This window comes from Marmota flaviventris (assembly GCF_047511675.1).
Source record: "Marmota flaviventris isolate mMarFla1 chromosome 5 unlocalized genomic scaffold, mMarFla1.hap1 SUPER_5_unloc_2, whole genome shotgun sequence".
Lineage (NCBI taxonomy): Eukaryota > Metazoa > Chordata > Mammalia > Rodentia > Sciuridae > Marmota > Marmota flaviventris.
Genome location: NW_027287680.1, coordinates 830975 through 845845, shown reverse-complemented (window position 1 = coordinate 845845; position 14871 = coordinate 830975). Strand labels below are relative to the sequence as shown.

The 14871-nt window shown below is 36.3% G+C and overlaps 1 pseudogene; it reads left to right on the top strand.

The window, feature by feature from the left end:
- The first annotated feature begins 6770 nt into the window (after positions 1–6770).
- LOC114081448 (olfactory receptor 14C36-like) lies at positions 6771–7700 on the top strand (annotated as a pseudogene).
- The last annotated feature ends 7171 nt before the right edge of the window (positions 7701–14871 follow it).

Here is a 14871-nt window from a genome sequence, read left to right as displayed (position 1 = left end):
CCCCTCTGATTAACTTCATGACTGTGGCAAGCTTGGTGGATAGGAATTTTCTGTGCAAAGGTGCAGAATGCCTGGCTGCTGGAAAACTTCCATGTTAAAGACAAAGGATGCCTGGCCACTCTAGTAATGCTCTTCACGAGGGTTTCCATCTTGATCTTAGGCACATAGCTCCTGGGAATAGAAGAATTTGCTGGCTAGATAACTACAATGTTTCATCAAGCTCCTGTGCTCCTGGAGCTGCCCACCTAATAGTAACTTCAGACAATGGACTTTCTGGAGAGCTGCACAAAGCTCCTGACATCACAAATTGTAACTGTGAAATGTAACTGCAGAATAAGCGACCTCAGTGATACTCCAAACAATAATGTGGTTATGGTACTAACGACCTAATGTAACCTATTGATATAGATAAATGTGGCAGCTTACACAAAGCACCACTCTGTCATTCTAAATTTTCTGTAGAATCTCGATAGTGATTTCCAGAGTGTTTGCACCAATTTGCAGTCCCACCTGCAATGTATGAATGTACCTTTTCACCCACCTCCTCGACAATGCTTATTTGTATTCTTGATAATTTCCATTCTGATAGGAGTTTTAATTTACATTTCTCTAATTGCTACAGATGTTGAACATTTTTCACATATTTGTTGATCAATTGTATTTCCTCTTCTGTGCAGTGTCTGTTCAGTTATTTAGCCCATTTGTTGATTGGATTATTTGTTTTTTTATCTTCTCATTTTTTTGAGTTAAGTTTTTTGAGTTCTTTATATATCCTGGAGATTAACGCTGTACCTGAGTTGCATGTTGTAAAGATTTTCTCTCATTATGTAAGATGTTTCTTCATGTTATTTTTTGTTTCTTTTCTGAGAAAAAGCTTTTTTGTTTGACTCCATTCCAAAAGACGGCCCAAATTTTTATCATGTCAGCTTAGGCCTGGACTTCCTTAACAAGACTCCTAAAGCTCAAGAAGGAAAATCAAGAATCAACAAGTGGCATGGATTCAAACTAAGAAGCAAACACCTGTTCTATTGAAAGGTGTCCCTTTTGATGAAAGATGTTGGATATTTAACACCTGTTTTAAGATGTTTTATATCATAGTATCTGGTAGCAATAGATAAAAAAAAGGAAACATTGGTATAAGAATATGTGATATCTCACATCTTGTGTCAAATAACACAGAACCCTGCAGGTGCATGAGAATGGTATAAAATTTCTGCAGAATTTAACAAAAACATTTTCTTTGTGTATTAGTCATGAACAAAGAAATAGATTTTTACAGTAATATAAATTATGTGAAAGATATGTATTGGAAAGAGAGCTCTTCTGAAATATTAACTCTACCCTTTAAGGAAACAATATTTAAGAGTACTTGTTAGATCCTTTATTGTGATTGTGTTTTTTCAGTGCTTTATAGAATCAAAACTTCAGAAGACAAAAGACTTAGAACAACACATAGTTAGAAATTTGATGTGAGTTTAGCAACCACCAAGAAAATGTTGTAACTTATTCTAGAGTGTGTTTCACAGTAATGTTTATGAATATTATGCCAGAACATTCAAAATTCTCTAAGTTTTATAAAGACTTTAGAATATTTATATTAATACCAGAGATATATTGCATTATAATAAAGCAGTTGTTTATATTAGTAGAGTTAAAATCTAAATTGGATCAGAGATTTGAAGGGATTGTTTAAGAAACTAGGGCCAAGGAAGGTGTAATTGTAATAGATACCAGCACCTAAAGAGATACTAAGCATTTCACACAGAGACATCAGGAAAGTGGCTGAGAGCATCTAAGGAATTTTTTTTTCTTTTTGCAGTACTGGGGATTGAACTGAGGATCATTCAACTACTGAGGCATATCCCCAGCCCTATTTTGTATTTTAGTTAGGGACAGGGCTTCACTGAGTTTCTAAGTGCCTTGCTGTTGCTGAGACTGGCTTTGAACTCACAATTCTCCTGCCTCAGCCTCAGGAGCTGTTGGGATGATATGCATGCGCCACAGTGCCTGCTGTTTTTTGTTTTTGTTCAGGTATTTTTGTCACAGCAATGCAAAGCTCATGGAAACAGGTTCTAAACATAATCATAGAGAGTGTAGAGTGTTTACCAGAGAAGTCAAATACGACAAAATATAAGGTAACAAAACAAATCAGTCAAATTATAGTAGAAAATGAAAAATATGTCCACAAATAGATATGTTGATTAAAATATTTCTGGCATATGCAAATAATGGTTTTCTTTCATCTTTCAGAAATGATCAAATGATACATGCTATAAGGTGGACTAATTTCAATGATGTTACGCTCACTTCAGCCAGAATACACATCATATACTGAGCGACTTTATTTATATGAAATTTCACAAATATGTAAATTCAAAGATACAAAATACATTTAGTTTCCAGTGACTGCAAGTAGGGATTATATGGACAATGTATGTAATGGGTTAGGTGGTCATTTTGAAGTAAAAATTATTTTGGAAAAGATGTAGCTGGAAATTGTATAATTATGCAGTGTGGTAACTCACACTGACATGAGAACTATAAACTGTTACAAAGGTTAATTTTAAATCATGTGGATTTCATCTTAATGATAAGAAACTTCTGCTGCTGAACTGGTGGTAGTTTTAGATGTTTCCCTCTTACAGGTTGGTGAATGAGTTAGAGCTCTCCACCACACTTAATGTTAACTAATCCATACAAACACCTACTGCGAAATCACACTGAGGTGAAGGAGGGCAGAGATGAAAACACACACAGTGAGCACCATCAGTCTCTCCTCAGTGTCGTTAGTTTATCAATAACGACTAAAGTCAATGCCCAGCAGAGGAGTTCCCATGTGTCATCCACTGTCCATACTGGCATATGGCCAGGTCCTCTCCCCTGGGCTCTGCAGGTTCCACTGCCTGGTGGTGGGCTCAGGCCTCCTGCTGGCCCTGCAGCCTGAGCTCTGGGCTCCCAGGGGCCCTGTTCCCACTGGCCTGGTGCAATGCTCACATAAAGCAGTAGTGACTGAGCTCACCACATCCCACAAGGCACTGGGCTGACTGGACAGATCCACCCTGGCTGCAGACACAGTGGATGGGAGAAGCCAAGGAGAGATTCGGTACTGCAACATCATGGAGAACAGGTGACACTCAGGAGTGAGTACTTGGCATTTAGAGTCCAAATGCATCTAAGATTCATAATTATTCTGCTCTGCAAATTGCAATTTCATCCAAAGAGTCAGGTAGCCCAGGAAAATTTTGTGAATTTTGAGAAGAACACAGGAAGCACAGAGAGTCCTTATAACTGCATTATGATGTTTGCGGTGATTGTGACCACTGCAATAGGAACACAGGGACCCTGGGGACATCTGCATGGTGTATGGAAGTAAAGTGTGTAATAGTTCTTTGTGTTGCTTCTTGTTGGTTTAAAATTCTTTTATTCAGATTACTTTAACTATTAGTACACTTGGATAACGCCCAAAGTAGTCTGCACAGAAATTCCATAGAATACTAATAAAAACATTCACATTAAAACAACAAGAATAAAATGCAAAACATGGTATAGGATAGATAGGTAGATAGGAATGATTTTATATATCTGATACACATGCACCTAAGTCAATAACTATGGGAAAAAATATTTAATGTGGTAGGCAATATTCTTTGAAATATTTTGAACATTAATCTTATTTCTTTTGTTCACAGAACATGTTTTCAATTATATATTGTTTGTTTGTTTGGTGTCAGGGATTGAACCCAGGGCTGCCTAATCATTGAGCAACATCCCAGCCCTTTTGAACATTTATTCTGAGACAGGGTCTTGACAAGTTGCTGAGGCTAGCTTTGAAGTTGAAATCTTCCTGTCTCAGCCTCCTGAGCTGCTGGGGTTATAGGCATGCACCACTATGCCCAAGTTTTCAATTGCATTCTTAAGTTTTTATACTAAATATATGTTATGTATGACTATGAGGATGTGTGTATCCAGTGGAATAAATATAAAAATAATGTTGTGCAACATTTGGAAACATATTTTTATTTTCATTAAAAATGCCTCAGTATTTTAAATGCCTTATAAGAACACTAATCAATAATTCCTAATATGGAAAATATAATTTAGAAAATAATTCATTCTTGTGTCTTCCAAACCAAGTAATATTTGCAGTTTTGAAGTGCTCTATTCATTATGTAATTCATTATTTGAAACACTATCAAGAGCAATTAAAAAGAGAAAATTCTCAGCTTTTACCAGTTACAGAGAAAGCACCTGGGCAGTCCCTCTTCATGTTCCTGGAGTTAAAACATGCTAGTTCTCCTCACAAACATTGTGCTGACTCCCACTTCTACCAATGCTTTCTGTTATTTATACCTTCATCTTATTGTCTTTATGAGAGAATCCTCTATAAGCATTTTTGCCCCTTAAATGAGAATGTAGAATTGAATCACACCAAAATATTAAGGCCAATCTATGCAATCTAAGCCATACTTTTATTTTTAAAAATCCAGGTTCAAAAAGTCATCCTATCTTTAGAATCTAATGAAATTATCTGAGGCTCTCTGTAAAAATTAGGTGGTGCTTTGTACAATTATTTTATTGTATTTATACATGACTTTGGATTGGTGCTCCATAAATGGAAGTTTTTGAAGACTGATACATGAAAAAAGAAATTCAAATTCAGAAGAATTTTTGAAACCATACCTAAATCACACAAAGGAGGGCATCAAGTAATTAATGTAACTCAAACTGGTTTGTGGAGAATTTGCTAAGTTCTATTGGAGAAGGAAAGACAGTATTTGCCTTAGTGTAGAAAACAATAATAAAGAAAGAAAATGTCTCTGTAGTTTTATGCACCTTCTAGATTTGAACCCACCTTGATGTCCCATCTGTATATTACAGGATGTCCTGGGGTGATCAACAGGAGCTCCTGTAGCTCCTGGAATCCAGGTTAAAGGGTAAAAAGTCTGGCAGATTTCCTTATTAGTCTCATCATATATCACATTCAGAAGTTTTCATATTAATTTGAATATTTATGTAGGTATCATTTTATTTTTTCCCTCACAGTACTGAAATAATGTTTTTTAAAAAACAATCTTTTACTAAAACTCAGTATCTGCAGCAGATTTTGCCATATTATAAATCCTTAGTAAATATTTGTCAAGATTGCCTGCTTTGAAAAAAAATCTTTCTTTCTGCACAGAAGTGGGGATATGTTCAAATGAACACACACTGTATTTCTTACAGAAGTGAAGAATGGGCACCACTGATTTAGAAAGTACTCACTTGTAAATTAGTGGAATAAAGAATCTTAGTTCATGTTAGAAGTTAGTCAATTGTGCTACATTGCATTTTTTATTAACTACTATGAACGAAGTCACTTACTTGCTACTAAGAGAATAAAATGATGAATGATACAACGTTCAAAAATCAAGGAATTTATTCCAGTGATTTGGTTGACTAGTACATATAGATCTACTAAAAAGTAAAATAACACTAACAGAAATGTATAAGAAAAATTAGAGGCTAAGAAAGGGATTTGGAGAAAAAGTTGCATTTCAGCCTCTTTAAAGAGCAGTATATAATAATGGGGAAAACTAAATCAATTATGTCTTGGTAGAAAAGAGGCTCGGTCACCAAGATCCAGGATATGCTGTGAACAAGGAGGTCACTGAAGTTTGAGTTCAGTTTTGTGTCAGGGAGGAATGGGGGATGGGGCTAGCAAAAGATTGCAGGTAGATTAAGTAGGACCCCTTGAACTTCACCAACACTGTGAAATTAACAGTAATGTTCACATGTCTGGCCACCCACCAATGACCTTGGGGGGCACACACATTTTCAGAGCAGCCCAGGTGGGCTCAGCAAGAAAGTCTCTTTTCCAAGGGTAAGTGTGGTTAACCTGGCAAGGTGCTGAGATGGACTCAGGTTGCAGAGGGCTGAGGAGATAATGATTTTGGTGACAAAGGATTGAACCAGTCTGAGGTGATGCAGGAGTGTTATAACTATGAGCAAAACATTCCTTTTAGGGTATGCAGTCAGTAACTTTCGGTACACTTATGATAACTTTAAGAAGATTGATATATAAGGGGAAGTGTCAAAAAGAAAAGGAAAAATTATTATGTAGACAAAAGAATCTTCAACTTCATGGTGCTGAGCAATAAGTAAAAATATATTAAGGTAAAAAGTAGAAGTTTTGTAGAATGTCAGTCTCTAAAGACCTTACACTGATCTGCTGGAGAAAAAAATAGCCCCTGGGGGAGCTGAAACAGGTCTGGTGAGCATGTATGAGTTTTTATGTCCATGATGATAAAGTCTCTGAAAGCACACCTACAAAAATATTTATAAAATATAATTTGAATTATTTAGTGTGTATACAATGGCAAAAAAGTGGTGAACTTTAATTTATGGAAGACAATGAGTTAACTAAATTACAGAGCATTAAAGAACGCACAGTCGCACAGGTCTCAAACAGGAAAGAAGGTGACCAATGCTTGCTAGTACTCTGCATGGGAGTCTCAGGAGGTCAGAGGAGGCCTGATGAGAAGCTGAGGAAAAGCTCTGAATGTCACACACAGATCCTAGGCTGCAGACCTCCACTCCTGCACTGGGAGTTGCACTATGCTTAAAAATGTTTAAAAATATCAGAGAAAAAGAGTGACCTTTCCTCTGTAGGGAAAGCTAATGCAGACTACAAGAAAACAATCTGGACATAAATATGTAAAATAATTGTATTAATTATTTTTTGCTTCCTCTCACATCTATTTATCTTATTAGGTAACCAGATTTTCCATCAAATGACCAATACCTCCATGGTAACTGAATTTCTCCTCCTGTGCTCTCCTGATGGCTGGAATCTGAATTTTCTCTATTTCACAGTATTCCCAATGACCTACCTGGGTACCTTGTTAGGGAACCTTCTCATTGTCACTGTCACCACTGTGACCAGAACCTGCACACACCCATGTACTTCTTCCTCAGGAACCTGTCCATCTTGGACATGTGCTTTATTTCCATCACTGTCCCCAATGCCTTTGTCAACTCTCTCACTATCAACTGGGTCATTTCAGAGACTGGTTGTGCAACACAGATCTTCTTGGTCCTTTTTTGTGCATATGTAGAGATTTTGATTCTCTCTATCATGGCCTGGGACTGCTATGTGGCTATCTGCCAGCCCCTCCAGTACCCCGTCATCATGAACCCTCAGTTTTGTGTCCACATGACCCTGGCTTCCCTTCTCAGTGGTCTGCTGTATGCAGGTGTGCACACTGGGAACACATTCCGGCTGTCTTTCTGCCAGTCAAACGTGGTACACCAGTTCTTCTGTGACATCCCCTCTCTGCTGAGGCTCTCCTGCTCTGACACCACCAGCAACATGGTCCTTCTTCTTGTCTCTGCTGTGGTCATTTGCGGTGGCTGCTTCCTTTTTATTGTCGTGTCATACATTCGCATATTTTCTGCTGTGCTGAAATTTCCCACCAGACCCATGGAAGGCCTTCTCCACCTGCACCCCTCACATCCTCGTGGTGTCCGTCTTCATCAGTTCTGGCTCAGGTGTCTACCTGAGGTCCTCAGCAACCTCTGACACCCTCCAGGACATGGTTCTCTCTGCCTTTTACACCATGATTCCTCCCTTCCTGAATCCTCTCATCTACAGTCTCAGGAATAAACAGGTAAAAGAAGCTGTGAGGAGAGTAATGCAAAGACAGTTATTATCAGGGAAATAATATAGATAACGTTTCAGCATCATGCTAATTTCATTGATCTTGGTTCTTAATTAGATACAATACTCTTCATATTTATGATTTACAAGTTACATTGTCTACCTTTCTATTACATTATTAGAAGCTGAGTTATTTCATAAGGTATTTTTCTGTTTTACCATATCATTTCCATGGCCCTATTATAGAATGTGTAATTTCATCAATGCATCTTTTAATGATTAAATATAATTCAAAATATTTGCTGAGATCATTTGTGGTTATTTATTTTAAAGAATCATCCCATATGTCAATTACCTATATCAAATTCTGACACCAAAGAAAACTCTAGGAGATAATTTATTCTTATATAATTTGCTCTTATTCAGAACAGTGTAGAACCTACTTGTAAACACTGTGATACAGAATTTGTCAATTTATTTACTTTTAAAATATATTAAAAAATCAAATCCTAAAGAAATTGTAGTCAAAATGTAAAGAATTTTTTTTTTTTTTGTATGTTCAAACAGCAACTCTTTACTCCCGAACTCTCACTGGCACTCTACACACACTTCTCGGGAATACACTCCCTCCACCGGGCTCCGTGTGCCAATTCTCAAAATGTAAAGAATTTAACAGTAATATTTTTCTCCATCTGGACCAGGCAAGAAGAAGAGACTCCTTTCTGTGAAGTAAAAAGAGGGCAATGGTTAATGCACCCTGTGTCCCAACATTCACATCTTTCCACAGGGAACAGCAGCCTGTGCTTCTTTGGCCATGACAGGGGCCGGTCTTTGATTATGTCCATGATTTGATGTCAGCTTTCTGATGGTTTATCTTCCACACATCTTACTCCTGTAGTGTTGTGCTAATGACTTAGTTCTAATAGTCATGTAGAAATGGACCATAGTTGTCTGGCACATGTGTCTGGGCCATGCCAACTCTTACATTTCCCCTCACTTTTTTTGAATTTGTAATGTAAACTTCTATCTTTATTTGTGATAGTCATTTTGTTGTTTTCTTGCTGGTAGTGTTTTATTTATTTATTTTTTTAAATTTTAATTTGTTATATATGACAGCAGAATTCATTATAATTTATACTGCACATATAGAGCACAATTTTTACTTGTTTAAAATAAATGACAGCCGAACGGATTTTCTTTCTTATTACACATTTTTTATATCTCTTTGTATATAAAGTATGATCATGCCAATTCATGTTTTCATACATGTACTTTGGATACTAATGTCCTTCACATTCTTCCAACCTTGCTAACATCCTGCTCCTTCCCTTCCCCTCCCATCTCTCTGTCCTATCCTTGCTAATCCCCTGCCCCCTCCCTTCCCCTCACATCCTCTTCCCTATCTAGAGTACATCTATTCCTCCCATGCTCCTCCTCCCTACCCACTATGAGTCAGTCTCCTTATGTCAGAGAAAACATCGGCATTTGTTTTTTGGGATTGGCTAACTTCACTTAGCATTATCTTCTCCAATGCCATCCATTTACCTGCAAATGCCATGATTTTATTCTCATTTACTGCTGAGTTATATTCCATTGTGTGTACATGCCACTTTTTTTTATACCTTCATCTACTGAAGGGCATCTAGGCTGGTTCCACAGTTTTGCTATTGTGAATTGTGCTGCTATAAACATTGATGTGGCTGTTTTGCTGGAGTAGGCTATTTTTAAGTCCTTTGGGTATAGACTGAAAAGAAGGATAGCTGGGTCAAATGGTGGTTCCATTCCAAGTTTTCCAAGGAATCCCCATATTGCTTTCCATATTGGCTGCACCAATTTTCAGTCCCACCATCCATGTATGAGTGTGCCTTTGTCCCTTTTTCCTCACATCCTCGCCAACTCTTATTGTTGTTTGTCTTCATAATAGCTGGCATTCTTAAAGGAGAGAGATGAAATCTTAGAGTAGTTTTTATTTGCTTTTCTATAATTGCTAGCAGTGATGAACATTTTTTTCATAAATGTGTTCATTGATTGTATATCCTCTTCTGAGAAGTGTCTGTTCAGGTCCTTGGCCTAAATATTGATTGTTTTATTTCAATTTTGGTGTTTAGCTTTTTGAGTTCTTTATATGCCCTAGAGATTAGTGCTCCATCTGATGTATGAGGGGTAAAAATTTGCTCCCAAGTTGTAGGCTCTCTATTCACCTCACAGATTGTTTCTTTTACTGAGAAGAAACTCTTCAGTTTGAATCCATCCCATTTATTGATTCTTAGTTTTAATTCTTGCACTATAGGAATTTATTAAGGAAGTTGGGGCCTAATCCCACGTGATGAATATTAGGGCCTACTTTTTCTTCTATTAGGCTCAGGGTCTCTGGTTTAATTCCTAGGTCCTTGATCCATTTTGAGTTGAAGTTTTGTGCATGGTGAGAGATAGAAGTTTAGTTTCATTTTGTTGTGTATGAATTTCCAGTTTTCCCAGCACCATTTTTTGAAGAGGCTATCTTTTCTTCAATGCATGGTTTTGGCACCTTTGTCTAACATAATTGTAATTTTGTGGGTTAGTCTCTATGTCCTCTATTTTGTACCATTGTTCTACCCATCTGTTTTGGTGCCAATACCATGCTGGTTTTGTTACTATTGTTTAAGTTTAAGTTCTGGTTTAGTGATGCCACCTGCTTCACTCTTCCTGCTAAGGATTGCTTTAGCTATTCTGGGTCCCTTATTTTTCCAGATGAATTTCATGATTGTTTTTTTCAATTTTTATGAGGAATACCATTGGGATTTTTATTGGAATTTCATTAAATCTGTATAGTGCTTTTGGTAGTATGGTTATTTTGATATTAATTCTGCCTACCCAAGAGCAAGTTAGATCTTTCCATATTCTAAGATCTTCATTGATTTCTCTCTTTAGGGTTCTCTAGTTTTCACTGTACAGTTCTTTCACCTTTTTCATTAAGTTGACTCCCAAGTATCTTTTTTTTTTTTTTTGAGGTTATCATGTATGGGGTAGTTTTTTCCTCATTTCCTTCTCAGAGGATTTGTCATGGATATACAGAAATTCCTTTGATTTATGGGTGTTGATTTTATATTCTACTACTTTTCTGAATTCTTTTACTAGTTCTAGAAATTTTCTGGTGGAGCTTTTTGGATCTTCTAGGTATAGAATCATATTGTCAACCAATAGTGCCAATTTGAGTTTTTGTTTTCCCATGTATCTCTTTAATTTCTTTCATCTGTCTAATTGTTCTGGCCAGTGCTTCAAGAACAATATTAAATAGAATTGGTGAAAGAGGGCAGCCCTGTCTTGTTCCAGTTTTTAGAGGGAATGCCTTAAATTTCCTCCATTTAGAATGATGTTGGCCTGGGGCTGAGTGTTGATAGCCTTTATGATGGTGAGATATGTTCTTGTTATCCCTAGTTTTCCTGGTGTTTTGAAAATGAAGGAGGTGAATTATGTCAAATGCTTTTTCTGCATCTATTGAGATGATCATATGATTTTTGTCTTTAAGTCTATTGATGTGATGAATTACATTTATTGATTTTCATATGTTGAACCAACCTTACATCGCTGGGATGAATCCCACTTGATTTTGGTGCACTATCTTTTTGATATGATTTGTATTTGATTTGCCAGAATTTTATTGAGAAATTTTGCATCTATGTTCATTAGAGATATTGGTCTGAAGATTTCTTTCTTTGGTGTGTCTCTGCTCTGCCTGTTTTTGGAATCAGGATGATATTGACCTCATAGAATACATTTGGGAGTGCTCTCTCTTTTTCTATTTACTGAAATAAATTGAAGACTATTGGTGTTACTTCTTCTTTAAAGTCTTATAGAATTTGGCTTTGTATCCATCCAGTCCTGAGCTTTTCTTGGTTGGTAGTAGACTTCTGATGGTGTCTTCCATTTCATCACTTGATATTGGTCTGTTCAAATTGTATATTTCATCCTACTTCATCCTGGGAAAATTGTATGACTTAAGAATTTGTCAATGCCTTCAATATCCTCTACTTTAATGGAGTGTATGTTTTCAAAATAATTTCTAATTATCCTCTGTATTTTTGTAGTATCTGTTGTGATAGTACCTTTTTTATCACATATGCTGATAATTTGATTTTTCTCTCTTCTTCTCCTCATTAGCATGAATAAGTATCTGTCATTTTTAAAAAATTTTTCAAAGAACCAACTTTCTCTTTTGTCAGTTTTTTCAGTTGTTTCTTTTGCTTCAATTTCACCTCTAATTTTGATTATTTCTTGTCTTCTACTGCTTTTGGTGTTGATTTGTTCTTATTTTTCTAGAGCTTTCAGATGTAGTGTGAGGTGATTCATTTGTTGACTTTTTCTTCTTTTAAGTAATGAACTCCATGCAATGAACTTTCCTCTTAGTACCACTTTCATAGTTTCCCAGATATTTCAATATGTTGTGTCTATGTTCTCATTTGCCTCTAGGAATTTTTCAATTTCCTCCTTGATATCTTCTACAACCCATTGTTCATTTAGTAACATATTGTTCAGTCTCCAGGTGTTGGAGCAATTTTTATTTAAAATTTTATCTTTGATTTCAAATTTCATTTCATTGTGATCTGATAAAATGCAGGGTAGTATCTCTACTCTTTTGTATTTGCTAAGAGTTACTCTGTGGCAATTTATATGGTCTATTTTAGAGAAGAATCCATGTGGTGCTGAAAAGAAGGTATAGCCACTTGATGCTGGTTGTTATATTCTATACATGTCAGTTAAGTCAAAGTTATTAATTGTATTATTGAGATCTATAGTTGTTTTTTTATTCAATTTTTGTTTGGAAGATCTATCCAGGTTTGAGAGAGGTGTGTTAAAGTCATCCAAGATTATTCTGTTTTGGTCAATTTGACTCTTAAATTTGAGAAAAATTTGATGAACATAGCTGCTCCATTGTTTGGGGAATATATATTTATGATTGTTATGGCTTGTTGGTATGGTTCCCTTGAGCAGTATATAATTTCCATCTTTTTCCCTTTTGATTAACTTTGGCTTCAAGTCTACTTTACTGACATGAGGATAGAAACCCCTGCTTACTTCCACAGTCCATGTGAGTGGTATGATTTTTCCCAATCTTTCATTATCAGTCTGTGTATGTATTTCACTAACAGATGAGTCTCCTGGAGGCAGCATATTTCTGATTTTTTAAATCCAGTCTGCTAGCTTATGGTTTTTGATAGATGAGTTTAAGCCATTAATATTCAGGGTTATTATTGAGACATGTTTTGCATGTCCAGCCATATTTATTTACTTTTGTTATTTAACTTGACGTGATTTTCTTCTTTGATTAGTTTTTTTTTTTTTTTTTTTTTTTTTAGGGCACTACCTCACTCTGCTGATTTCATTGTTGTTGTTTTTTTCCTCTTCATGGAATATGTTTCAAGGATGTATTGTAGTGCCAGTTGTCTAGCTATAAATTCTTCTAACTTTTGTTTATCATGAAATGTTTTTATTTCTTCATCAAATCTAAAGGTTAAATTTTTTAAAAGAGAGATAGAGAGAGAGAGAGAGAGAGAGAGAGAGAGAGAGAGAGAGAGAGAGAGAGAGAGTTTAATATTTATTTTTTAGTTTTCGGTGGACACAACATCTCTGTTTGTATGTGGTGCTGAGGATCGAACCCGGGCCGCACCCATGCCAGACAAGCGCGCTACCGCTTGAGCCACATCCCCAGCCCCTAAAGCTTAATTTTGCTGGATACAAGATTCTTGGCTGGCATCCATTTTCTGTTGGAGCGTTATATATGTTTTTCCAGGTTTTTTTTTTTTTTTTTTTTTTTTTTTTTTTAGCTTTTAGAGTCTGTGCTTAAAAATCTGCTGTTATTCTAATTGGTTTTTCCCTATTTGTAATTTGATTCTTTTTTCTCATGGCTTTTAAAATTCTCTCCTTATTCTGCATGTTGGGCATTTTTATTATAATGTGCCTTGGTGTGGCTCTTTTGTGATTTTGTACATTTGGTGTTCTGTAGGTTTCTTGAATTTGGATTTCCTATTCATTCTTCATGTTTGGAAAGTTTCCTGACATTAGTTCATTAAATAGATTGTTTATTCCTTTGTTATGAACTCTATGATTTCTTCTATCCCAGAAACTCTTAAATTTGGTCTTTTTATGATATCCCATATTTCTTAAATGTTCTGCTTGTGGTTCCTTACCAATATTACTGTGTGTTCTTTCAACATTATATATATATATATATATATATATATATATATATATATATATATATATATATATATATTGTCCTACTTCAAAGGCTGAATAGGACCCCTTGAACTACACCCTCACTGTGCAATAGCAGCACCCTACTTGTGTCTGGTCTCCCAACATCTACCCCAGGAGACACACACACATTTTCAGAGGAGCCCAGGCAGGCTTAGCAGGGAGGTCATTTTACTAAGGTTGAGTGTGTTTAACCTGTCAAGGTGCTAAAGAAGACCCAGGATGACAGAGGCCTGAGGATATTATGATGGAGGTGACCTGGGATTGAAGTGGTCTGAGCTGTTATGCAAGTATTCAACTATAAAAAATTCTTCCTTTCAGTGTATTCAGTCAGTATTTTTTTGTATGATTATGAAATTGTGAAGAAAAAATATAGGGCTGTGGTTGTGACTCTGTGGCAGTGTGCTTGCCTTGCATATGTGAGGCACTGGGTTCAATCTCAGCAACACATAAAAATGAATAAACAAAATGAAGATATTGAAATTAAAAAGAAAGAAAAAAACAAAATAGAAGATGTCAAAAAGACTAAGGCAATTTAATTTTTAGACAAAGGAATCTTTAACTTCAGGGTGCTTGTTAGGAGTCACCCCAGCTCCAAAGACTAACTTCGCCATCCCTTAAGAAGAACCATCCAATTGTGAGCCCTGCTGGCTCACATGATCCTGCTATCTAATGGTGATTGCTGCTGGCTTACATGACCCTTACCCACCAATCAGACTAGCCCTGCTGGTTCACATGATCCTTATCCACAAATCAGACTGGCCCTGCTGGCTCACATGATCCTTACCCACCAATTAGACTGGCCCTGCTGACACACATGATCCTTACCCACAATCAGAAAGCACCCCATGTCAATTGTCAAACCCTTCAACCATGAATCTCTCATAACTGTCAAACCACTCCTGGCTCTATAAATATGGAGAGCTATTCCTCAATAAACGGGCATTTTCTCCAACAATGAGCCTTGTTCTTTCTTTCAGTGCTGAACATGAAATATAAAC